Consider the following 26,163-nt stretch of genomic DNA (forward strand, 5'->3'; position numbering starts at 1 on the left):
AGGTGGCTGTCTCATTGACGTTTACCCCATATTTTTTCATTGAATCACAATGCACACGTACATGATTTAGAACATGAAGTTAAGGTTTCATGTCATGAATAATAAAGTAAAAAAAAAGCAAAAATGAGACTCAAAGAACAAAATAGAAAAAGACGAAATGATCTGATTTTCAAAAAATGACCTGTTTGGTCGCTCGTAATCGATTGTCTACAAATATAGTTCCTGTCATTTGTAATGAATGTAAACTTTAATATCTATGGTTTTTTTTCATATCAAATTTTTTGGTTAAAATTATTAGTTATGTTATTTCTTTTATACTGGACTTTAAGATATTTTGTATTATGCTTTAGAACATTAGGGCATTGTGGGACTATGTGTCAAAGGTGTATGAAGAGCAACTCGTTCTATAAAAGCCGTGACTGGTTGCATGTGTCTTGTGACATCATTTCATGTCTAAGCAGTTCCGAATAAGTAAATTCTTGAGTATACGCCAAGACGAGCATCAGATTTTCAACGTTTGTTTCATTTTGTAGACTATGTACCTCAAATTTTTTAACTGAAAAAAAATGTCTTCATTGGGAACTGTCGAGCTGAAACCTACACTCTTTAGGTTAGCAGGGACAGTACTCTGTTTTTTAATTTTGTCATTTTTGCGCATGGGATCGTTAAAAACACTGTCAATGGTTCAAAGTATTGCTTGTCAAAGACATGTCTACTAAGTTAGCGAATGCTGCATTCGAATAGGGACTGCTCTATTCATTCTCAGAAATTTTGCAATCTTTTGAAATAGAAATTACCCTTTTCTGTTTAAAATAGATATTCTACATTATAAAGTGTCGACATTAAGTTAGTAATGGAACTTGAATAACTTTGAAAAGTTTAATTTGTTTTAAGCCTTAAACAAAAGGTTGCCACATATGTAATATGATGGACACACCAACCTTTAAAGACAGGCCCCTTCAATGTTGCCTTATCCTTGGAAATCTTGAATATCTTCTCATTATCTATTGCTTTCCCCTAAAATAGCTGACAAAAATTTAAATTGTTCTGCTTTAAAACTCATCTATTCTTCTAGTTATTCAAAAATTATTAGAAGTTAAGCTTGTTCATGTCCAGCGGCACATATTACAGTGTTATCCGGATTCACCATTATACGATGCGGGAAAATTGCTATTGTCAAATTCAATTTCAAATAAATAGATTCGTGTTTAACAAAACTATGATATGTGTGTGAAACGTCTAAGATATACAATGATTGATGTATTCATTGTTGGTCTTTAACGCCACTTTTATCATTATTTGCTATGTCTTGGCGCACAGCTTTTTTGTGTGTAGAAAGCTGGGACGCCCGGAGAGAACCACTGACCTTCGACAAGGAAACTGTCAATCTTAGTCAATTAAGATTGGAGTCGAACCAAGCTACCTACCACGTGTAGAGTTCGAACTCTGAGATAAGCAATGAAGCAGTAATTTTCACCAATGAAAGAAACTTGTTTCTCACTTTATCCAGTTTTCGTTTGGTATATAGTTTTATTTTCTATTATTCAAATTGAAGAAACCAAGACGTTTTAAAAACGAATTGAAGAAAAAAAGGTAGCCAAGTGCATAGTTCTTTCAAACATATTATTTTATCGCTGAGATGCTGTCTCGTCATGCCAAGAAATTGCCTCCGTTGAAATTTTGCAAACATCCCATAGAGCAAATTACATGGATGATTAATATTGACCATTTGGTATATGGCCGTGTTCTAAGCGACACATACATGCAGGTCATAAATTAATTTGTTGAATGAAATCAAATCTTTAACAACTAATAGGTGCCGTAGGAGGTCCACCGGAATTTTTAGAGAGGATTTCTTGGCATGCAACAGATAGAAAACTCAGTGTTAGAATTTATAGAACAGACAAGGGGCAGTGGCAAATATTTCATGTATATTATGAACACAGAGAAGATTACCCCGGCACCCTTTGTAAAAAAAAAACCTTCTTTTTCTTCTATGTGCCTTCGGACTTTATGTTTCGAATTGTAGTTTCACTTTCCATATTCGGTATTCATTCTAATGTAAGCTCCACGTGGCAAAAATCACGTGATGCAAGAATGTAGTATCTTGGAGTTAGGCTATTTCTTTCTTTTCGTGCGGGGACTCCAAGCAGACAACATGCATTTATATAACGGCACTGTAGATTTTCTTATTGAATAAAGAAAGTTCCCGGTCCGGTACATGAATAGATTGGTTAGAAAGCAAGGTTTTAATTTTAATTACATTGGAAAGCCTTATTTGAGGGTTGAAATTGGAGAGCACAAAAAAAAAGAAAGGGGGTGGGGTTGTTCCACAGGGAATATTATTATCATATGAACTCAACATTTGAAAGGTTTTTTTTTTTTATTTAATAAAAAGAGAGAAAAACAAATGTAAGACAAATTGTGAATGGTCTTTCTTCCTTTCTCCTGTGAGGGAATCTCGCATATATCTGGTTTACCGTCAAACCGAGCACATGTCTTTTGGTTATTTCTGTCACTAGGTGGCTGTCTCATTGACGTTTACCCCATATTTTTTCATTGAATCACAATGCACACGTACATGATTTAGAACATGAAGTTAAGGTTTCATGTCATGAATAATAAAGTAAAAAAAAAGCAAAAATGAGACTCAAAGAACAAAATAGAAAAAGACGAAATGATCTGATTTTCAAAAAATGACCTGTTTGGTCGCTCGTAATCGATTGTCTACAAATATAGTTCCTGTCATTTGTAATGAATGTAAACTTTAATATCTATGGTTTTTTTTCATATCAAATTTTTTGGTTAAAATTATTAGTTATGTTATTTCTTTTATACTGGACTTTAAGATATTTTGTATTATGCTTTAGAACATTAGGGCATTGTGGGACTATGTGTCAAAGGTGTATGAAGAGCAACTCGTTCTATAAAAGCCGTGACTGGTTGCATGTGTCTTGTGACATCATTTCATGTCTAAGCAGTTCCGAATAAGTAAATTCTTGAGTATACGCCAAGACGAGCATCAGATTTTCAACGTTTGTTTCATTTTGTAGACTATGTACCTCAAATTTTTTAACTGAAAAAAAAATGTCTTCATTGGGAACTGTCGAGCTGAAACCTACACTCTTTAGGTTAGCAGGGACAGTACTCTGTTTTTTAATTTTGTCATTTTTGCGCATGGGATCGTTAAAAACACTGTCAATGGTTCAAAGTATTGCTTGTCAAAGACATGTCTACTAAGTTAGCGAATGCTGCATTCGAATAGGGACTGCTCTATTCATTCTCAGAAATTTTGCAATCTTTTGAAATAGAAATTACCCTTTTCTGTTTAAAATAGATATTCTACATTATAAAGTGTCGACATTAAGTTAGTAATGGAACTTGAATAACTTTGAAAAGTTTAATTTGTTTTAAGCCTTAAACAAAAGGTTGCCACATATGTAATATGATGGACACACCAACCTTTAAAGACAGGCCCCTTCAATGTTGCCTTATCCTTGGAAATCTTGAATATCTTCTCATTATCTATTGCTTTCCCCTAAAATAGCTGACAAAAATTTAAATTGTTCTGCTTTAAAACTCATCTATTCTTCTAGTTATTCAAAAATTATTAGAAGTTAAGCTTGTTCATGTCCAGCGGCACATATTACAGTGTTATCCGGATTCACCATTATACGATGCGGGAAAATTGCTATTGTCAAATTCAATTTCAAATAAATAGATTCGTGTTTAACAAAACTATGATATGTGTGTGAAACGTCTAAGATATACAATGATTGATGTATTCATTGTTGGTCTTTAACGCCACTTTTATCATTATTTGCTATGTCTTGGCGCACAGCTTTTTTGTGTGTAGAAAGCTGGGACGCCCGGAGAGAACCACTGACCTTCGACAAGGAAACTGTCAATCTTAGTCAATTAAGATTGGAGTCGAACCAAGCTACCTACCACGTGTAGAGTTCGAACTCTGAGATAAGCAATGAAGCAGTAATTTTCACCAATGAAAGAAACTTGTTTCTCACTTTATCCAGTTTTCGTTTGGTATATAGTTTTATTTTCTATTATTCAAATTGAAGAAACCAAGACGTTTTAAAAACGAATTGAAGAAAAAAAGGTAGCCAAGTGCATAGTTCTTTCAAACATATTATTTTATCGCTGAGATGCTGTCTCGTCATGCCAAGAAATTGCCTCCGTTGAAATTTTGCAAACATCCCATAGAGCAAATTACATGGATGATTAATATTGACCATTTGGTATATGGCCGTGTTCTAAGCGACACATACATGCAGGTCATAAATTAATTTGTTGAATGAAATCAAATCTTTAACAACTAATAGGTGCCGTAGGAAGTCCACCGGAATTTTTAGAGAGGATTTCTTGGCATGCAACAGATAGAAAACTCAGTGTTAGAATTTATAGAACAGACAAGGGGCAGTGGCAAATATTTCATGTATATTATGAACACAGAGAAGATTACCCCGGCACCCTTTGTAAAAAAAAAAACCTTCTTTTTCTTCTATGTGCCTTCGGACTTTATGTTTCGAATTGTAGTTTCACTTTCCATATTCGGTATTCATTCTAATGTAAGCTCCACGTGGCAAAAATCACGTGATGCAAGAATGTAGTATCTTGGAGTTAGGCTATTTCTTTCTTTTCGTGCGGGGACTCCAAGCAGACAACATGCATTTATATAACGGCACTGTAGATTTTCTTATTGAATAAAGAAAGTTCCCGGTCCGGTACATGAATAGATTGGTTAGAAAGCAAGGTTTTAATTTTAATTACATTGGAAAGCCTTATTTGAGGGTTGAAATTGGAGAGCACAAAAAAAAAAGTTAGGGGGTGGGGTTGTTCCACAGGGAATATTATTATCATATGAACTCAACATTTGAAAGGTTTTTTTTTTTTATTTAATAAAAAGAGAGAAAAACAAATGTAAGACAAATTGTGAATGGTCTTTCTTCCTTTCTCCTGTGAGGGAATCTCGCATATATCTGGTTTACCGTCAAACCGAGCACATGTCTTTTGGTTATTTCTGTCACTAGGTGGCTGTCTCATTGACGTTTACCCCATATTTTTTCATTGAATCACAATGCACACGTACATGATTTAGAACATGAAGTTAAGGTTTCATGTCATGAATAATAAAGTAAAAAAAAAGCAAAAATGAGACTCAAAGAACAAAATAGAAAAAGACGAAATGATCTGATTTTCAAAAAATGACCTGTTTGGTCGCTCGTAATCGATTGTCTACAAATATAGTTCCTGTCATTTGTAATGAATGTAAACTTTAATATCTGTGGTTTTTTTTCATATCAAATTTTTTGGTTAAAATTATTAGTTATGTTATTTCTTTTATACTGGACTTTAAGATATTTTGTATTATGCTTTAGAACATTAGGGCATTGTGGGACTATGTGTCAAAGGTGTATGAAGAGCAACTCGTTCTATAAAAGCCGTGACTGGTTGCATGTGTCTTGTGACATCATTTCATGTCTAAGCAGTTCCGAATAAGTAAATTCTTGAGTATACGCCAAGACGAGCATCAGATTTTCAACGTTTGTTTCATTTTGTAGACTATGTACCTCAAATTTTTTAACTGAAAAAAAAATGTCTTCATTGGGAACTGTCGAGCTGAAACCTACACTCTTTAGGTTAGCAGGGACAGTACTCTGTTTTTTAATTTTGTCATTTTTGCGCATGGGATCGTTAAAAACACTGTCAATGGTTCAAAGTATTGCTTGTCAAAGACATGTCTACTAAGTTAGCGAATGCTGCATTCGAATAGGGACTGCTCTATTCATTCTCAGAAATTTTGCAATCTTTTGAAATAGAAATTACCCTTTTCTGTTTAAAATAGATATTCTACATTATAAAGTGTCGACATTAAGTTAGTAATGGAACTTGAATAACTTTGAAAAGTTTAATTTGTTTTAAGCCTTAAACAAAAGGTTGCCACATATGTAATATGATGGACACACCAACCTTTAAAGACAGGCCCCTTCAATGTTGCCTTATCCTTGGAAATCTTGAATATCTTCTCATTATCTATTGCTTTCCCCTAAAATAGCTGACAAAAATTTAAATTGTTCTGCTTTAAAACTCATCTATTCTTCTAGTTATTCAAAAATTATTAGAAGTTAAGCTTGTTCATGTCCAGCGGCACATATTACAGTGTTATCCGGATTCACCATTATACGATGCGGGAAAATTGCTATTGTCAAATTCAATTTCAAATAAATAGATTCGTGTTTAACAAAACTATGATATGTGTGTGAAACGTCTAAGATATACAATGATTGATGTATTCATTGTTGGTCTTTAACGCCACTTTTATCATTATTTGCTATGTCTTGGCGCACAGCTTTTTTGTGTGTAGAAAGCTGGGACGCCCGGAGAGAACCACTGACCTTCGACAAGGAAACTGTCAATCTTAGTCAATTAAGATTGGAGTCGAACCAAGCTACCTACCACGTGTAGAGTTCGAACTCTGAGATAAGCAATGAAGCAGTAATTTTCACCAATGAAAGAAACTTGTTTCTCACTTTATCCAGTTTTCGTTTGGTATATAGTTTTATTTTCTATTATTCAAATTGAAGAAACCAAGACGTTTTAAAAACGAATTGAAGAAAAAAAGGTAGCCAAGTGCATAGTTCTTTCAAACATATTATTTTATCGCTGAGATGCTGTCTCGTCATGCCAAGAAATTGCCTCCGTTGAAATTTTGCAAACATCCCATAGAGCAAATTACATGGATGATTAATATTGACCATTTGGTATATGGCCGTGTTCTAAGCGACACATACATGCAGGTCATAAATTAATTTGTTGAATGAAATCAAATCTTTAACAACTAATAGGTGCCGTAGGAAGTCCACCGGAATTTTTAGAGAGGATTTCTTGGCATGCAACAGATAGAAAACTCAGTGTTAGAATTTATAGAACAGACAAGGGGCAGTGGCAAATATTTCATGTATATTATGAACACAGAGAAGATTACCCCGGCACCCTTTGTAAAAAAAAAACCTTCTTTTTCTTCTATGTGCCTTCGGACTTTATGTTTCGAATTGTAGTTTCACTTTCCATATTCGGTATTCATTCTAATGTAAGCTCCACGTGGCAAAAATCACGTGATGCAAGAATGTAGTATCTTGGAGTTAGGCTATTTCTTTCTTTTCGTGCGGGGACTCCAAGCAGACAACATGCATTTATATAACGGCACTGTAGATTTTCTTATTGAATAAAGAAAGTTCCCGGTCCGGTACATGAATAGATTGGTTAGAAAGCAAGGTTTTAATTTTAATTACATTGGAAAGCCTTATTTGAGGGTTGAAATTGGAGAGCACAAAAAAAAAAGTTAGGGGGTGGGGTTGTTCCACAGGGAATATTATTATCATATGAACTCAACATTTGAAAGGTTTTTTTTTTTTATTTAATAAAAAGAGAGAAAAACAAATGTAAGACAAATTGTGAATGGTCTTTCTTCCTTTCTCCTGTGAGGGAATCTCGCATATATCTGGTTTACCGTCAAACCGAGCACATGTCTTTTGGTTATTTCTGTCACTAGGTGGCTGTCTCATTGACGTTTACCCCATATTTTTTCATTGAATCACAATGCACACGTACATGATTTAGAACATGAAGTTAAGGTTTCATGTCATGAATAATAAAGTAAAAAAAAAGCAAAAATGAGACTCAAAGAACAAAATAGAAAAAGACGAAATGATCTGATTTTCAAAAAATGACCTGTTTGGTCGCTCGTAATCGATTGTCTACAAATATAGTTCCTGTCATTTGTAATGAATGTAAACTTTAATATCTGTGGTTTTTTTTCATATCAAATTTTTTGGTTAAAATTATTAGTTATGTTATTTCTTTTATACTGGACTTTAAGATATTTTGTATTATGCTTTAGAACATTAGGGCATTGTGGGACTATGTGTCAAAGGTGTATGAAGAGCAACTCGTTCTATAAAAGCCGTGACTGGTTGCATGTGTCTTGTGACATCATTTCATGTCTAAGCAGTTCCGAATAAGTAAATTCTTGAGTATACGCCAAGACGAGCATCAGATTTTCAACGTTTGTTTCATTTTGTAGACTATGTACCTCAAATTTTTTAACTGAAAAAAAAATGTCTTCATTGGGAACTGTCGAGCTGAAACCTACACTCTTTAGGTTAGCAGGGACAGTACTCTGTTTTTTAATTTTGTCATTTTTGCGCATGGGATCGTTAAAAACACTGTCAATGGTTCAAAGTATTGCTTGTCAAAGACATGTCTACTAAGTTAGCGAATGCTGCATTCGAATAGGGACTGCTCTATTCATTCTCAGAAATTTTGCAATCTTTTGAAATAGAAATTACCCTTTTCTGTTTAAAATAGATATTCTACATTATAAAGTGTCGACATTAAGTTAGTAATGGAACTTGAATAACTTTGAAAAGTTTAATTTGTTTTAAGCCTTAAACAAAAGGTTGCCACATATGTAATATGATGGACACACCAACCTTTAAAGACAGGCCCCTTCAATGTTGCCTTATCCTTGGAAATCTTGAATATCTTCTCATTATCTATTGCTTTCCCCTAAAATAGCTGACAAAAATTTAAATTGTTCTGCTTTAAAACTCATCTATTCTTCTAGTTATTCAAAAATTATTAGAAGTTAAGCTTGTTCATGTCCAGCGGCACATATTACAGTGTTATCCGGATTCACCATTATACGATGCGGGAAAATTGCTATTGTCAAATTCAATTTCAAATAAATAGATTCGTGTTTAACAAAACTATGATATGTGTGTGAAACGTCTAAGATATACAATGATTGATGTATTCATTGTTGGTCTTTAACGCCACTTTTATCATTATTTGCTATGTCTTGGCGCACAGCTTTTTTGTGTGTAGAAAGCTGGGACGCCCGGAGAGAACCACTGACCTTCGACAAGGAAACTGTCAATCTTAGTCAATTAAGATTGGAGTCGAACCAAGCTACCTACCACGTGTAGAGTTCGAACTCTGAGATAAGCAATGAAGCAGTAATTTTCACCAATGAAAGAAACTTGTTTCTCACTTTATCCAGTTTTCGTTTGGTATATAGTTTTATTTTCTATTATTCAAATTGAAGAAACCAAGACGTTTTAAAAACGAATTGAAGAAAAAAAGGTAGCCAAGTGCATAGTTCTTTCAAACATATTATTTTATCGCTGAGATGCTGTCTCGTCATGCCAAGAAATTGCCTCCGTTGAAATTTTGCAAACATCCCATAGAGCAAATTACATGGATGATTAATATTGACCATTTGGTATATGGCCGTGTTCTAAGCGACACATACATGCAGGTCATAAATTAATTTGTTGAATGAAATCAAATCTTTAACAACTAATAGGTGCCGTAGGAAGTCCACCGGAATTTTTAGAGAGGATTTCTTGGCATGCAACAGATAGAAAACTCAGTGTTAGAATTTATAGAACAGACAAGGGGCAGTGGCAAATATTTCATGTATATTATGAACACAGAGAAGATTACCCCGGCACCCTTTGTAAAAAAAAAAACCTTCTTTTTCTTCTATGTGCCTTCGGACTTTATGTTTCGAATTGTAGTTTCACTTTCCATATTCGGTATTCATTCTAATGTAAGCTCCACGTGGCAAAAATCACGTGATGCAAGAATGTAGTATCTTGGAGTTAGGCTATTTCTTTCTTTTCGTGCGGGGACTCCAAGCAGACAACATGCATTTATATAACGGCACTGTAGATTTTCTTATTGAATAAAGAAAGTTCCCGGTCCGGTACATGAATAGATTGGTTAGAAAGCAAGGTTTTAATTTTAATTACATTGGAAAGCCTTATTTGAGGGTTGAAATTGGAGAGCACAAAAAAAAAAGTTAGGGGGTGGGGTTGTTCCACAGGGAATATTATTATCATATGAACTCAACATTTGAAAGGTTTTTTTTTTTTATTTAATAAAAAGAGAGAAAAACAAATGTAAGACAAATTGTGAATGGTCTTTCTTCCTTTCTCCTGTGAGGGAATCTCGCATATATCTGGTTTACCGTCAAACCGAGCACATGTCTTTTGGTTATTTCTGTCACTAGGTGGCTGTCTCATTGACGTTTACCCCATATTTTTTCATTGAATCACAATGCACACGTACATGATTTAGAACATGAAGTTAAGGTTTCATGTCATGAATAATAAAGTAAAAAAAAAGCAAAAATGAGACTCAAAGAACAAAATAGAAAAAGACGAAATGATCTGATTTTCAAAAAATGACCTGTTTGGTCGCTCGTAATCGATTGTCTACAAATATAGTCCCTGTCATTTGTAATGAATGTAAACTTTAATATCTGTGGTTTTTTTTCATATCAAATTTTTTGGTTAAAATTATTAGTTATGTTATTTCTTTTATACTGGACTTTAAGATATTTTGTATTATGCTTTAGAACATTAGGGCATTGTGGGACTATGTGTCAAAGGTGTATGAAGAGCAACTCGTTCTATAAAAGCCGTGACTGGTTGCATGTGTCTTTTGACATCATTTCATGTCTAAGCAGTTCCGAATAAGTAAATTCTTGAGTATACGCCAAGACGAGCATCAGATTTTCAACGTTTGTTTCATTTTGTAGACTATGTACCTCAAATTTTTTAACTGAAAAAAAAATGTCTTCATTGGGAACTGTCGAGCTGAAACCTACACTCTTTAGGTTAGCAGGGACAGTACTCTGTTTTTTAATTTTGTCATTTTTGCGCATGGGATCGTTAAAAACACTGTCAATGGTTCAAAGTATTGCTTGTCAAAGACATGTCTACTAAGTTAGCGAATGCTGCATTCGAATAGGGACTGCTCTATTCATTCTCAGAAATTTTGCAATCTTTTGAAATAGAAATTACCCTTTTCTGTTTAAAATAGATATTCTACATTATAAAGTGTCGACATTAAGTTAGTAATGGAACTTGAATAACTTTGAAAAGTTTAATTTGTTTTAAGCCTTAAACAAAAGGTTGCCACATATGTAATATGATGGACACACCAACCTTTAAAGACAGGCCCCTTCAATGTTGCCTTATCCTTGGAAATCTTGAATATCTTCTCATTATCTATTGCTTTCCCCTAAAATAGCTGACAAAAATTTAAATTGTTCTGCTTTAAAACTCATCTATTCTTCTAGTTATTCAAAAATTATTAGAAGTTAAGCTTGTTCATGTCCAGCGGCACATATTACAGTGTTATCCGGATTCACCATTATACGATGCGGGAAAATTGCTATTGTCAAATTCAATTTCAAATAAATAGATTCGTGTTTAACAAAACTATGATATGTGTGTGAAACGTCTAAGATATACAATGATTGATGTATTCATTGTTGGTCTTTAACGCCACTTTTATCATTATTTGCTATGTCTTGGCGCACAGCTTTTTTGTGTGTAGAAAGCTGGGACGCCCGGAGAGAACCACTGACCTTCGACAAGGAAACTGTCAATCTTAGTCAATTAAGATTGGAGTCGAACCAAGCTACCTACCACGTGTAGAGTTCGAACTCTGAGATAAGCAATGAAGCAGTAATTTTCACCAATGAAAGAAACTTGTTTCTCACTTTATCCAGTTTTCGTTTGGTATATAGTTTTATTTTCTATTATTCAAATTGAAGAAACCAAGACGTTTTAAAAACGAATTGAAGAAAAAAAGGTAGCCAAGTGCATAGTTCTTTCAAACATATTATTTTATCGCTGAGATGCTGTCTCGTCATGCCAAGAAATTGCCTCCGTTGAAATTTTGCAAACATCCCATAGAGCAAATTACATGGATGATTAATATTGACCATTTGGTATATGGCCGTGTTCTAAGCGACACATACATGCAGGTCATAAATTAATTTGTTGAATGAAATCAAATCTTTAACAACTAATAGGTGCCGTAGGAAGTCCACCGGAATTTTTAGAGAGGATTTCTTGGCATGCAACAGATAGAAAACTCAGTGTTAGAATTTATAGAACAGACAAGGGGCAGTGGCAAATATTTCATGTATATTATGAACACAGAGAAGATTACCCCGGCACCCTTTGTAAAAAAAAAAACCTTCTTTTTCTTCTATGTGCCTTCGGACTTTATGTTTCGAATTGTAGTTTCACTTTCCATATTCGGTATTCATTCTAATGTAAGCTCCACGTGGCAAAAATCACGTGATGCAAGAATGTAGTATCTTGGAGTTAGGCTATTTCTTTCTTTTCGTGCGGGGACTCCAAGCAGACAACATGCATTTATATAACGGCACTGTAGATTTTCTTATTGAATAAAGAAAGTTCCCGGTCCGGTACATGAATAGATTGGTTAGAAAGCAAGGTTTTAATTTTAATTACATTGGAAAGCCTTATTTGAGGGTTGAAATTGGAGAGCACAAAAAAAAAAGTTAGGGGGTGGGGTTGTTCCACAGGGAATATTATTATCATATGAACTCAACATTTGAAAGGTTTTTTTTTTTTATTTAATAAAAAGAGAGAAAAACAAATGTAAGACAAATTGTGAATGGTCTTTCTTCCTTTCTCCTGTGAGGGAATCTCGCATATATCTGGTTTACCGTCAAACCGAGCACATGTCTTTTGGTTATTTCTGTCACTAGGTGGCTGTCTCATTGACGTTTACCCCATATTTTTTCATTGAATCACAATGCACACGTACATGATTTAGAACATGAAGTTAAGGTTTCATGTCATGAATAATAAAGTAAAAAAAAAGCAAAAATGAGACTCAAAGAACAAAATAGAAAAAGACGAAATGATCTGATTTTCAAAAAATGACCTGTTTGGTCGCTCGTAATCGATTGTCTACAAATATAGTTCCTGTCATTTGTAATGAATGTAAACTTTAATATCTGTGGTTTTTTTTCATATCAAATTTTTTGGTTAAAATTATTAGTTATGTTATTTCTTTTATACTGGACTTTAAGATATTTTGTATTATGCTTTAGAACATTAGGGCATTGTGGGACTATGTGTCAAAGGTGTATGAAGAGCAACTCGTTCTATAAAAGCCGTGACTGGTTGCATGTGTCTTGTGACATCATTTCATGTCTAAGCAATTCCGAATAAGTAAATTCTTGAGTATACGCCAAGACGAGCATCAGATTTTCAACGTTTGTTTCATTTTGTAGACTATGTACCTCAAATTTTTTAACTGAAAAAAAAATGTCTTCATTGGGAACTGTCGAGCTGAAACCTACACTCTTTAGGTTAGCAGGGACAGTACTCTGTTTTTTAATTTTGTCATTTTTGCGCATGGGATCGTTAAAAACACTGTCAATGGTTCAAAGTATTGCTTGTCAAAGACATGTCTACTAAGTTAGCGAATGCTGCATTCGAATAGGGACTGCTCTATTCATTCTCAGAAATTTTGCAATCTTTTGAAATAGAAATTACCCTTTTCTGTTTAAAATAGATATTCTACATTATAAAGTGTCGACATTAAGTTAGTAATGGAACTTGAATAACTTTGAAAAGTTTAATTTGTTTTAAGCCTTAAACAAAAGGTTGCCACATATGTAATATGATGGACACACCAACCTTTAAAGACAGGCCCCTTCAATGTTGCCTTATCCTTGGAAATCTTGAATATCTTCTCATTATCTATTGCTTTCCCCTAAAATAGCTGACAAAAATTTAAATTGTTCTGCTTTAAAACTCATCTATTCTTCTAGTTATTCAAAAATTATTAGAAGTTAAGCTTGTTCATGTCCAGCGGCACATATTACAGTGTTATCCGGATTCACCATTATACGATGCGGGAAAATTGCTATTGTCAAATTCAATTTCAAATAAATAGATTCGTGTTTAACAAAACTATGATATGTGTGTGAAACGTCTAAGATATACAATGATTGATGTATTCATTGTTGGTCTTTAACGCCACTTTTATCATTATTTGCTATGTCTTGGCGCACAGCTTTTTTGTGTGTAGAAAGCTGGGACGCCCGGAGAGAACCACTGACCTTCGACAAGGAAACTGTCAATCTTAGTCAATTAAGATTGGAGTCGAACCAAGCTACCTACCACGTGTAGAGTTCGAACTCTGAGATAAGCAATGAAGCAGTAATTTTCACCAATGAAAGAAACTTGTTTCTCACTTTATCCAGTTTTCGTTTGGTATATAGTTTTATTTTCTATTATTCAAATTGAAGAAACCAAGACGTTTTAAAAACGAATTGAAGAAAAAAAGGTAGCCAAGTGCATAGTTCTTTCAAACATATTATTTTATCGCTGAGATGCTGTCTCGTCATGCCAAGAAATTGCCTCCGTTGAAATTTTGCAAACATCCCATAGAGCAAATTACATGGATGATTAATATTGACCATTTGGTATATGGCCGTGTTCTAAGCGACACATACATGCAGGTCATAAATTAATTTGTTGAATGAAATCAAATCTTTAACAACTAATAGGTGCCGTAGGAAGTCCACCGGAATTTTTAGAGAGGATTTCTTGGCATGCAACAGATAGAAAACTCAGTGTTAGAATTTATAGAACAGACAAGGGGCAGTGGCAAATATTTCATGTATATTATGAACACAGAGAAGATTACCCCGGCACCCTTTGTAAAAAAAAAACCTTCTTTTTCTTCTATGTGCCTTCGGACTTTATGTTTCGAATTGTAGTTTCACTTTCCATATTCGGTATTCATTCTAATGTAAGCTCCACGTGGCAAAAATCACGTGATGCAAGAATGTAGTATCTTGGAGTTAGGCTATTTCTTTCTTTTCGTGCGGGGACTCCAAGCAGACAACATGCATTTATATAACGGCACTGTAGATTTTCTTATTGAATAAAGAAAGTTCCCGGTCCGGTACATGAATAGATTGGTTAGAAAGCAAGGTTTTAATTTTAATTACATTGGAAAGCCTTATTTGAGGGTTGAAATTGGAGAGCACAAAAAAAAAGAAAGGGGGTGGGGTTGTTCCACAGGGAATATTATTATCATATGAACTCAACATTTGAAAGGTTTTTTTTTTTTATTTAATAAAAAGAGAGAAAAACAAATGTAAGACAAATTGTGAATGGTCTTTCTTCCTTTCTCCTGTGAGGGAATCTCGCATATATCTGGTTTACCGTCAAACCGAGCACATGTCTTTTGGTTATTTCTGTCACTAGGTGGCTGTCTCATTGACGTTTACCCCATATTTTTTCATTGAATCACAATGCACACGTACATGATTTAGAACATGAAGTTAAGGTTTCATGTCATGAATAATAAAGTAAAAAAAAAGCAAAAATGAGACTCAAAGAACAAAATAGAAAAAGACGAAATGATCTGATTTTCAAAAAATGACCTGTTTGGTCGATCGTAATCGATTGTCTACAAATATAGTTCCTGTCATTTGTAATGAATGTAAACTTTAATATCTGTGGATTTTTTTCATATCAAATTTTTTGGTTAAAATTATTAGTTATGTTATTTCTTTTATACTGGACTTTAAGATATTTTGTATTATGCTTTAGAACATTAGGGCATTGTGGGACTATGTGTCAAAGGTGTATGAAGAGCAACTCGTTCTATAAAAGCCGTGACTGGTTGCATGTGTCTTGTGACATCATTTCATGTCTAAGCAGTTCCGAATAAGTAAATTCTTGAGTATACGCCAAGACGAGCATCAGATTTTCAACGTTTGTTTCATTTTGTAGACTATGTACCTCAAATTTTTTAACTGAAAAAAAATGTCTTCATTGGGAACTGTCGAGCTGAAACCTACACTCTTTAGGTTAGCAGGGACAGTACTCTGTTTTTTAATTTTGTCATTTTTGCGCATGGGATCGTTAAAAACACTGTCAATGGTTCAAAGTATTGCTTGTCAAAGACATGTCTACTAAGTTAGCGAATGCTGCATTCGAATAGGGACTGCTCTATTCATTCTCAGAAATTTTGCAATCTTTTGAAATAGAAATTACCCTTTTCTGTTTAAAATAGATATTCTACATTATAAAGTGTCGACATTAAGTTAGTAATGGAACTTGAATAACTTTGAAAAGTTTAATTTGTTTTAAGCCTTAAACAAAAGGTTGCCACATATGTAATATGATGGACACACCAACCTTTAAAGACAGGCCCCTTCAATGTTGCCTTATCCTTGGAAATCTTGAATATCTTCTCATTATCTATTGCTTTCCCCTAAAATAGCTGACAAAAATTTAAATTGTTCTGCTTTAAAACTCATCTATTCTTCTAGTTATTCAAAAATTATTAGAAGTTAAGCTTGTTCATGTCCAGCGGCACATATTACAGTGTTATCCGGATTCACCATTATACGATGCGGGAAAATTGCTATTGTCAAATTCAATTTCAAATAAATAGATTCGTGTTTAACAAAACTATGATATGTGTGTGAAACGTCTAAGATATACAATGATTGATGTATTCATTGTTGGTCTTTAACGCCACTTTTATCATTATTTGCTATGTCTTGGCGCACAGCTTTTTTGTGTGTAGAAAGCTGGGACGCCCGGAGAGAACCACTGACCTTCGACAAGGAAACTGTCAATCTTAGTCAATTAAGATTGGAGTCGAACCAAGCTACCTACCACGTGTAGAGTTCGAACTCTGAGATAAGCAATGAAGCAGTAATTTTCACCAATGAAAGAAACTTGTTTCTCACTTTATCCAGTTTTCGTTTGGTATATAGTTTTATTTTCTATTATTCAAATTGAAGAAACCAAGACGTTTTAAAAACGAATTGAAGAAAAAAAGGTAGCCAAGTGCATAGTTCTTTCAAACATATTATTTTATCGCTGAGATGCTGTCTCGTCATGCCAAGAAATTGCCTCCGTTGAAATTTTGCAAACATCCCATAGAGCAAATTACATGGATGATTAATATTGACCATTTGGTATATGGCCGTGTTCTAAGCGACACATACATGCAGGTCATAAATTAATTTGTTGAATGAAATCAAATCTTTAACAACTAATAGGTGCCGTAGGAAGTCCACCGGAATTTTTAGAGAGGATTTCTTGGCATGCAACAGATAGAAAACTCAGTGTTAGAATTTATAGAACAGACAAGGGGCAGTGGCAAATATTTCATGTATATTATGAACACAGAGAAGATTACCCCGGCACCCTTTGTAAAAAAAAAAACCTTCTTTTTCTTCTATGTGCCTTCGGACTTTATGTTTCGAATTGTAGTTTCACTTTCCATATTCGGTATTCATTCTAATGTAAGCTCCACGTGGCAAAAATCACGTGATGCAAGAATGTAGTATCTTGGAGTTAGGCTATTTCTTTCTTTTTGTGCGGGGACTCCAAGCAGACAACATGCATTTATATAACGGCACTGTAGATTTTCTTATTGAATAAAGAAAGTTCCCGGTCCGGTACATGAATAGATTGGTTAGAAAGCAAGGTTTTAATTTTAATTACATTGGAAAGCCTTATTTGAGGGTTGAAATTGGAGAGCACAAAAAAAAAGAAAGGGGGTGGGGTTGTTCCACAGGGAATATTATTATCATATGAACTCAACATTTGAAAGGTTTTTTTTTTTTATTTAATAAAAAGAGAGAAAAACAAATGTAAGACAAATTGTGAATGGTCTTTCTTCCTTTCTCCTGTGAGGGAATCTCGCATATATCTGGTTTACCGTCAAACCGAGCACATGTCTTTTGGTTATTTCTGTCACTAGGTGGCTGTCTCATTGACGTTTACCCCATATTTTTTCATTGAATCACAATGCACACGTACATGATTTAGAACATGAAGTTAAGGTTTCATGTCATGAATAATAAAGTAAAAAAAAAGCAAAAATGAGACTCAAAGAACAAAATAGAAAAAGACGAAATGATCTGATTTTCAAAAAATGACCTGTTTGGTCGATCGTAATCGATTGTCTACAAATATAGTTCCTGTCATTTGTAATGAATGTAAACTTTAATATCTGTGGTTTTTTTTCATATCAAATTTTTTGGTTAAAATTATTAGTTATGTTATTTCTTTTATACTGGACTTTAAGATATTTTGTATTATGCTTTAGAACATTAGGGCATTGTGGGACTATGTGTCAAAGGTGTATGAAGAGCAACTCGTTCTATAAAAGCCGTGACTGGTTGCATGTGTCTTGTGACATCATTTCATGTCTAAGCAGTTCCGAATAAGTAAATTCTTGAGTATACGCCAAGACGAGCATCAGATTTTCAACGTTTGTTTCATTTTGTAGACTATGTACCTCAAATTTTTTAACTGAAAAAAAAATGTCTTCATTGGGAACTGTCGAGCTGAAACCTACACTCTTTAGGTTAGCAGGGACAGTACTCTGTTTTTTAATTTTGTCATTTTGCGCATGGGATCGTTAAAAACACTGTCAATGGTTCAAAGTATTGCTTGTCAAAGACATGTCTACTAAGTTAGCGAATGCTGCATTCGAATAGGGACTGCTCTATTCATTCTCAGAAATTTTGCAATCTTTTGAAATAGAAATTACCCTTTTCTGTTTAAAATAGATATTCTACATTATAAAGTGTCGACATTAAGTTAGTAATGGAACTTGAATAACTTTGAAAAGTTTAATTTGTTTTAAGCCTTAAACAAAAGGTTGCCACATATGTAATATGATGGACACACCAACCTTTAAAGACAGGCCCCTTCAATGTTGCCTTATCCTTGGAAATCTTGAATATCTTCTCATTATCTATTGCTTTCCCCTAAAATAGCTGACAAAAATTTAAATTGTTCTGCTTTAAAACTCATCTATTCTTCTAGTTATTCAAAAATTATTAGAAGTTAAGCTTGTTCATGTCCAGCGGCACATATTACAGTGTTATCCGGATTCACCATTATACGATGCGGGAAAATTGCTATTGTCAAATTCAATTTCAAATAAATAGATTCGTGTTTAACAAAACTATGATATGTGTGTGAAACGTCTAAGATATACAATGATTGATGTATTCATTGTTGGTCTTTAACGCCACTTTTATCATTATTTGCTATGTCTTGGCGCACAGCTTTTTTGTGTGTAGAAAGCTGGGACGCCCGGAGAGAACCACTGACCTTCGACAAGGAAACTGTCAATCTTAGTCAATTAAGATTGGAGTCGAACCAAGCTACCTACCACGTGTAGAGTTCGAACTCTGAGATAAGCAATGAAGCAGTAATTTTCACCAATGAAAGAAACTTGTTTCTCACTTTATCCAGTTTTCGTTTGGTATATAGTTTTATTTTCTATTATTCAAATTGAAGAAACCAAGACGTTTTAAAAACGAATTGAAGAAAAAAAGGTAGCCAAGTGCATAGTTCTTTCAAACATATTATTTTATCGCTGAGATGCTGTCTCGTCATGCCAAGAAATTGCCTCCGTTGAAATTTTGCAAACATCCCATAGAGCAAATTACATGGATGATTAATATTGACCATTTGGTATATGGCCGTGTTCTAAGCGACACATACATGCAGGTCATAAATTAATTTGTTGAATGAAATCAAATCTTTAACAACTAATAGGTGCCGTAGGAAGTCCACCGGAATTTTTAGAGAGGATTTCTTGGCATGCAACAGATAGAAAACTCAGTGTTAGAATTTATAGAACAGACAAGGGGCAGTGGCAAATATTTCATGTATATTATGAACACAGAGAAGATTACCCCGGCACCCTTTGTAAAAAAAAAAACCTTCTTTTTCTTCTATGTGCCTTCGGACTTTATGTTTCGAATTGTAGTTTCACTTTCCATATTCGGTATTCATTCTAATGTAAGCTCCACGTGGCAAAAATCACGTGATGCAAGAATGTAGTACTTTGGAGTTAGGCTATTTCTTTCTTTTCGTGCGGGGACTCCAAGCAGACAACATGCATTTATATAACGGCACTGTAGATTTTCTTATTGAATAAAGAAAGTTCCCGGTCCGGTACATGAATAGATTGGTTAGAAAGCAAGGTTTTAATTTTAATTACATTGGAAAGCCTTATTTGAGGGTTGAAATTGGAGAGCACAAAAAAAAAAGAAAGGGGGTGGGGTTGTTCCACAGGGAATATTATTATCATATGAACTCAACATTTGAAAGGTTTTTTTTTTTTATTTAATAAAAAGAGAGAAAAACAAATGTAAGACAAATTGTGAATGGTCTTTCTTCCTTTCTCCTGTGAGGGAATCTCGCATATATCTGGTTTACCGTCAAACCGAGCACATGTCTTTTGGTTATTTCTGTCACTAGGTGGCTGTCTCATTGACGTTTACCCCATATTTTTTCATTGAATCACAATGCACACGTACATGATTTAGAACATGAAGTTAAGGTTTCATGTCATGAATAATAAAGTAAAAAAAAAGCAAAAATGAGACTCAAAGAACAAAATAGAAAAAGACGAAATGATCTGATTTTCAAAAAATGACCTGTTTGGTCGCTCGTAATCGATTGTCTACAAATATAGTTCCTGTCATTTGTAATGAATGTAAACTTTAATATCTGTGGTTTTTTTTCATATCAAATTTTTTGGTTAAAATTATTAGTTATGTTATTTCTTTTATACTGGACTTTAAGATATTTTGTATTATGCTTTAGAACATTAGGGCATTGTGGGACTATGTGTCAAAGGTGTATGAAGAGCAACTCGTTCTATAAAAGCCGTGACTGGTTGCATGTGTCTTGTGACATCATTTCATGTCTAAGCAGTTCCGAATAAGTAAATTCTTGAGTATACGCCAAGACGAGCATCAGATTTTCAACGTTTGTTTCATTTTGTAGACTATGTACCTCAAATTTTTTAACTGAAAAAAAAATGTCTTCATTGGGAACTGTCGAGCTGAAACCTACACTCTTTAGGTTAGCAGGGACAGTACTCTGTTTTTTAATTTTGTCATTTTTGCGCATGGGATCGTTAAAAACACTGTCAATGGTTCAAAGTATTGCTTGTCAAAGACATGTCTACTAAGTTAGCGAATGCTGCATTCGAATAGGGACTGCTCTATTCATTCTCAGAAATTTTGCAATCTTTTGAAATAGAAATTACCCTTTTCTGTTTAAAATAGATATTCTACATTATAAAGTGTCGACATTAAGTTAGTAATGGAACTTGAATAACTTTGAAAAGTTTAATTTGTTTTAAGCCTTAAACAAAAGGTTGCCACATATGTAATATGATGGACACACCAACCTTTAAAGACAGGCCCCTTCAATGTTGCCTTATCCTTGGAAATCTTGAATATCTTCTCATTATCTATTGCTTTCCCCTAAAATAGCTGACAAAAATTTAAATTGTTCTGCTTTAAAACTCATCTATTCTTCTAGTTATTCAAAAATTATTAGAAGTTAAGCTTGTTCATGTCCAGCGGCACATATTACAGTGTTATCCGGATTCACCATTATACGATGCGGGAAAATTGCTATTGTCAAATTCAATTTCAAATAAATAGATTCGTGTTTAACAAAACTATGATATGTGTGTGAAACGTCTAAGATATACAATGATTGATGTATTCATTGTTGGTCTTTAACGCCACTTTTATCATTATTTGCTATGTCTTGGCGCACAGCTTTTTTGTGTGTAGAAAGCTGGGACGCCCGGAGAGAACCACTGACCTTCGACAAGGAAACTGTCAATCTTAGTCAATTAAGATTGGAGTCGAACCAAGCTACCTACCACGTGTAGAGTTCGAACTCTGAGATAAGCAATGAAGCAGTAATTTTCACCAATGAAAGAAACTTGTTTCTCACTTTATCCAGTTTTCGTTTGGTATATAGTTTTATTTTCTATTATTCAAATTGAAGAAACCAAGACGTTTTAAAAACGAATTGAAGAAAAAAAGGTAGCCAAGTGCATAGTTCTTTCAAACATATTATTTTATCGCTGAGATGCTGTCTCGTCATGCCAAGAAATTGCCTCCGTTGAAATTTTGCAAACATCCCATAGAGCAAATTACATGGATGATTAATATTGACCATTTGGTATATGGCCGTGTTCTAAGCGACACATACATGCAGGTCATAAATTAATTTGTTGAATGAAATCAAATCTTTAACAACTAATAGGTGCCGTAGGAGGTCCACCGGAATTTTTAGAGAGGATTTCTTGGCATGCAACAGATAGAAAACTCAGTGTTAGAATTTATAGAACAGACAAGGGGCAGTGGCAAATATTTCATGTATATTATGAACACAGAGAAGATTACCCCGGCACCCTTTGTAAAAAAAAAACCTTCTTTTTCTTCTATGTGCCTTCGGACTTTATGTTTCGAATTGTAGTTTCACTTTCCATATTCGGTATTCATTCTAATGTAAGCTCCACGTGGCAAAAATCACGTGATGCAAGAATGTAGTATCTTGGAGTTAGGCTATTTCTTTCTTTTCGTGCGGGGACTCCAAGCAGACAACATGCATTTATATAACGGCACTGTAGATTTTCTTATTGAATAAAGAAAGTTCCCGGTCCGGTACATGAATAGATTGGTTAGAAAGCAAGGTTTTAATTTTAATTACATTGGAAAGCCTTATTTGAGGGTTGAAATTGGAGAGCACAAAAAAAAAGAAAGGGGGTGGGGTTGTTCCACAGGGAATATTATTATCATATGAACTCAACATTTGAAAGGTTTTTTTTTTTTATTTAATAAAAAGAGAGAAAAACAAATGTAAGACAAATTGTGAATGGTCTTTCTTCCTTTCTCCTGTGAGGGAATCTCGCATATATCTGGTTTACCGTCAAACCGAGCACATATCTTTTGGTTATTTCTGTCACTAGTTGGCTGTCTCATTGACGTTTACCCCATATTTTTTCATTGAATCACAATGCACACGTACATGATTTAGAACATGAAGTTAAGGTTTCATGTCATGAATAATAAAGTAAAAAAAAAGCAAAAATGAGACTCAAAGAACAAAATAGAAATAGACGAAATGATCTGATTTTCAAAAAATGACCTGTTTGGTCGCTCGTAATCGATTGTCTACAAATATAGTTCCTGTCATTTGTAATGAATGTAAACTTTAATATCTATGGTTTTTTTTCATATCAAATTTTTTGGTTAAAATTATTAGTTATGTTATTTCTTTTATACTGGACTTTAAGATATTTTGTATTATGCTTTAGAACATTAGGGCATTGTGGGACTATGTGTCAAAGGTGTATGAAGAGCAACTCGTTCTATAAAAGCCGTGACTGGTTGCATGTGTCTTGTGACATCATTTCATGTCTAAGCAGTTCCGAATAAGTAAATTCTTGAGTATACGCCAAGACGAGCATCAGATTTTCAACGTTTGTTTCATTTTGTAGACTATGTACCTCAAATTTTTTAACTGAAAAAAAAATGTCTTCATTGGGAACTGTCGAGCTGAAACCTACACTCTTTAGGTTAGCAGGGACAGTACTCTGTTTTTTAATTTTGTCATTTTTGCGCATGGGATCGTTAAAAACACTGTCAATGGTTCAAAGTATTGCTTGTCAAAGACATGTCTACTAAGTTAGCGAATGCTGCATTCGAATAGGGACTGCTCTATTCATTCTCAGAAATTTTGCAATCTTTTGAAATAGAAATTACCCTTTTCTGTTTAAAATAGATATTCTACATTATAAAGTGTCGACATTAAGTTAGTAATGGAACTTGAATAACTTTGAAAAGTTTAATTTGTTTTAAGCCTTAAACAAAAGGTTGCCACATATGTAATATGATGGACACACCAACCTTTAAAGACAGGCCCCTTCAATGTTGCCTTATCCTTGGAAATCTTGAATATCTTCTCATTATCTATTGCTTTCCCCTAAAATAGCTGACAAAAATTTAAATTGTTCTGCTTTAAAACTCATCTATTCTTCTAGTTATTCAAAAATTATTAGAAGTTAAGCTTGTTCATGTCCAGCGGCACATATTACAGTGTTATCCGGATTCACCATTATACGATGCGGGAAAATTGCTATTGTCAAATTCAATTTCAAATAAATAGATTCGTGTTTAACAAAACTATGATATGTGTGTGAAACGTCTAAGATATACAATGATTGATGTATTCATTGTTGGTCTTTAACGCCACTTTTATCATTATTTGCTATGTCTTGGCGCACAGCTTTTTTGTGTGTAGAAAGCTGGGACGCCCGGAGAGAACCACTGACCTTCGACAAGGAAACTGTCAATCTTAGTCAATTAAGATTGGAGTCGAACCAAGCTACCTACCACGTGTAGAGTTCGAACTCTGAGATAAGCAATGAAGCAGTAATTTTCACCAATGAAAGAAACTTGTTTCTCACTTTATCCAGTTTTCGTTTGGTATATAGTTTTATTTTCTATTATTCAAATTGAAGAAACCAAGACGTTTTAAAAACGAATTGAAGAAAAAAAGGTAGCCAAGTGCATAGTTCTTTCAAACATATTATTTTATCGCTGAGATGCTGTCTCGTCATGCCAAGAAATTGCCTCCGTTGAAATTTTGCAAACATCCCATAGAGCAAATTACATGGATGATTAATATTGACCATTTGGTATATGGCCGTGTTCTAAGCGACACATACATGCAGGTCATAAATTAATTTGTTGAATGAAATCAAATCTTTAACAACTAATAGGTGCCGTAGGAAGTCCACCGGAATTTTTAGAGAGGATTTCTTGGCATGCAACAGATAGAAAACTCAGTGTTAGAATTTATAGAACAGACAAGGGGCAGTGGCAAATATTTCATGTATATTATGAACACAGAGAAGATTACCCCGGCACCCTTTGTAAAAAAAAAAACCTTCTTTTTCTTCTATGTGCCTTCGGACTTTATGTTTCGAATTGTAGTTTCACTTTCCATATTCGGTATTCATTCTAATGTAAGCTCCACGTGGCAAAAATCACGTGATGCAAGAATGTAGTATCTTGGAGTTAGGCTATTTCTTTCTTTTCGTGCGGGGACTCCAAGCAGACAACATGCATTTATATAACGGCACTGTAGATTTTCTTATTGAATAAAGAAAGTTCCCGGTCCGGTACATGAATAGATTGGTTAGAAAGCAAGGTTTTAATTTTAATTACATTGGAAAGCCTTATTTGAGGGTTGAAATTGGAGAGCACAAAAAAAAAAGTTAGGGGGTGGGGTTGTTCCACAGGGAATATTATTATCATATGAACTCAACATTTGAAAGGTTTTTTTTTTTTATTTAATAAAAAGAGAGAAAAACAAATGTAAGACAAATTGTGAATGGTCTTTCTTCCTTTCTCCTGTGAGGGAATCTCGCATATATCTGGTTTACCGTCAAACCGAGCACATGTCTTTTGGTTATTTCTGTCACTAGGTGGCTGTCTCATTGACGTTTACCCCATATTTTTTCATTGAATCACAATGCACACGTACATGATTTAGAACATGAAGTTAAGGTTTCATGTCATGAATAATAAAGTAAAAAAAAAGCAAAAATGAGACTCAAAGAACAAAATAGAAAAAGACGAAATGATCTGATTTTCAAAAAATGACCTGTTTGGTCGCTCGTAATCGATTGTCTACAAATATAGTTCCTGTCATTTGTAATGAATGTAAACTTTAATATCTGTGGTTTTTTTTCATATCAAATTTTTTGGTTAAAATTATTAGTTATGTTATTTCTTTTATACTGGACTTTAAGATATTTTGTATTATGCTTTAGAACATTAGGGCATTGTGGGACTATGTGTCAAAGGTGTATGAAGAGCAACTCGTTCTATAAAAGCCGTGACTGGTTGCATGTGTCTTGTGACATCATTTCATGTCTAAGCAGTTCCGAATAAGTAAATTCTTGAGTATACGCCAAGACGAGCATCAGATTTTCAACGTTTGTTTCATTTTGTAGACTATGTACCTCAAATTTTTTAACTGAAAAAAAAATGTCTTCATTGGGAACTGTCGAGCTGAAACCTACACTCTTTAGGTTAGCAGGGACAGTACTCTGTTTTTTAATTTTGTCATTTTTGCGCATGGGATCGTTAAAAACACTGTCAATGGTTCAAAGTATTGCTTGTCAAAGACATGTCTACTAAGTTAGCGAATGCTGCATTCGAATAGGGACTGCTCTATTCATTCTCAGAAATTTTGCAATCTTTTGAAATAGAAATTACCCTTTTCTGTTTAAAATAGATATTCTACATTATAAAGTGTCGACATTAAGTTAGTAATGGAACTTGAATAACTTTGAAAAGTTTAATTTGTTTTAAGCCTTAAACAAAAGGTTGCCACATATGTAATATGATGGACACACCAACCT

Source organism: Mytilus californianus, unplaced genomic scaffold (genome assembly GCF_021869535.1).
Source record: "Mytilus californianus isolate M0D057914Y unplaced genomic scaffold, xbMytCali1.0.p SCAF_7, whole genome shotgun sequence".
Classification (NCBI taxonomy): domain Eukaryota; kingdom Metazoa; phylum Mollusca; class Bivalvia; order Mytilida; family Mytilidae; genus Mytilus; species Mytilus californianus.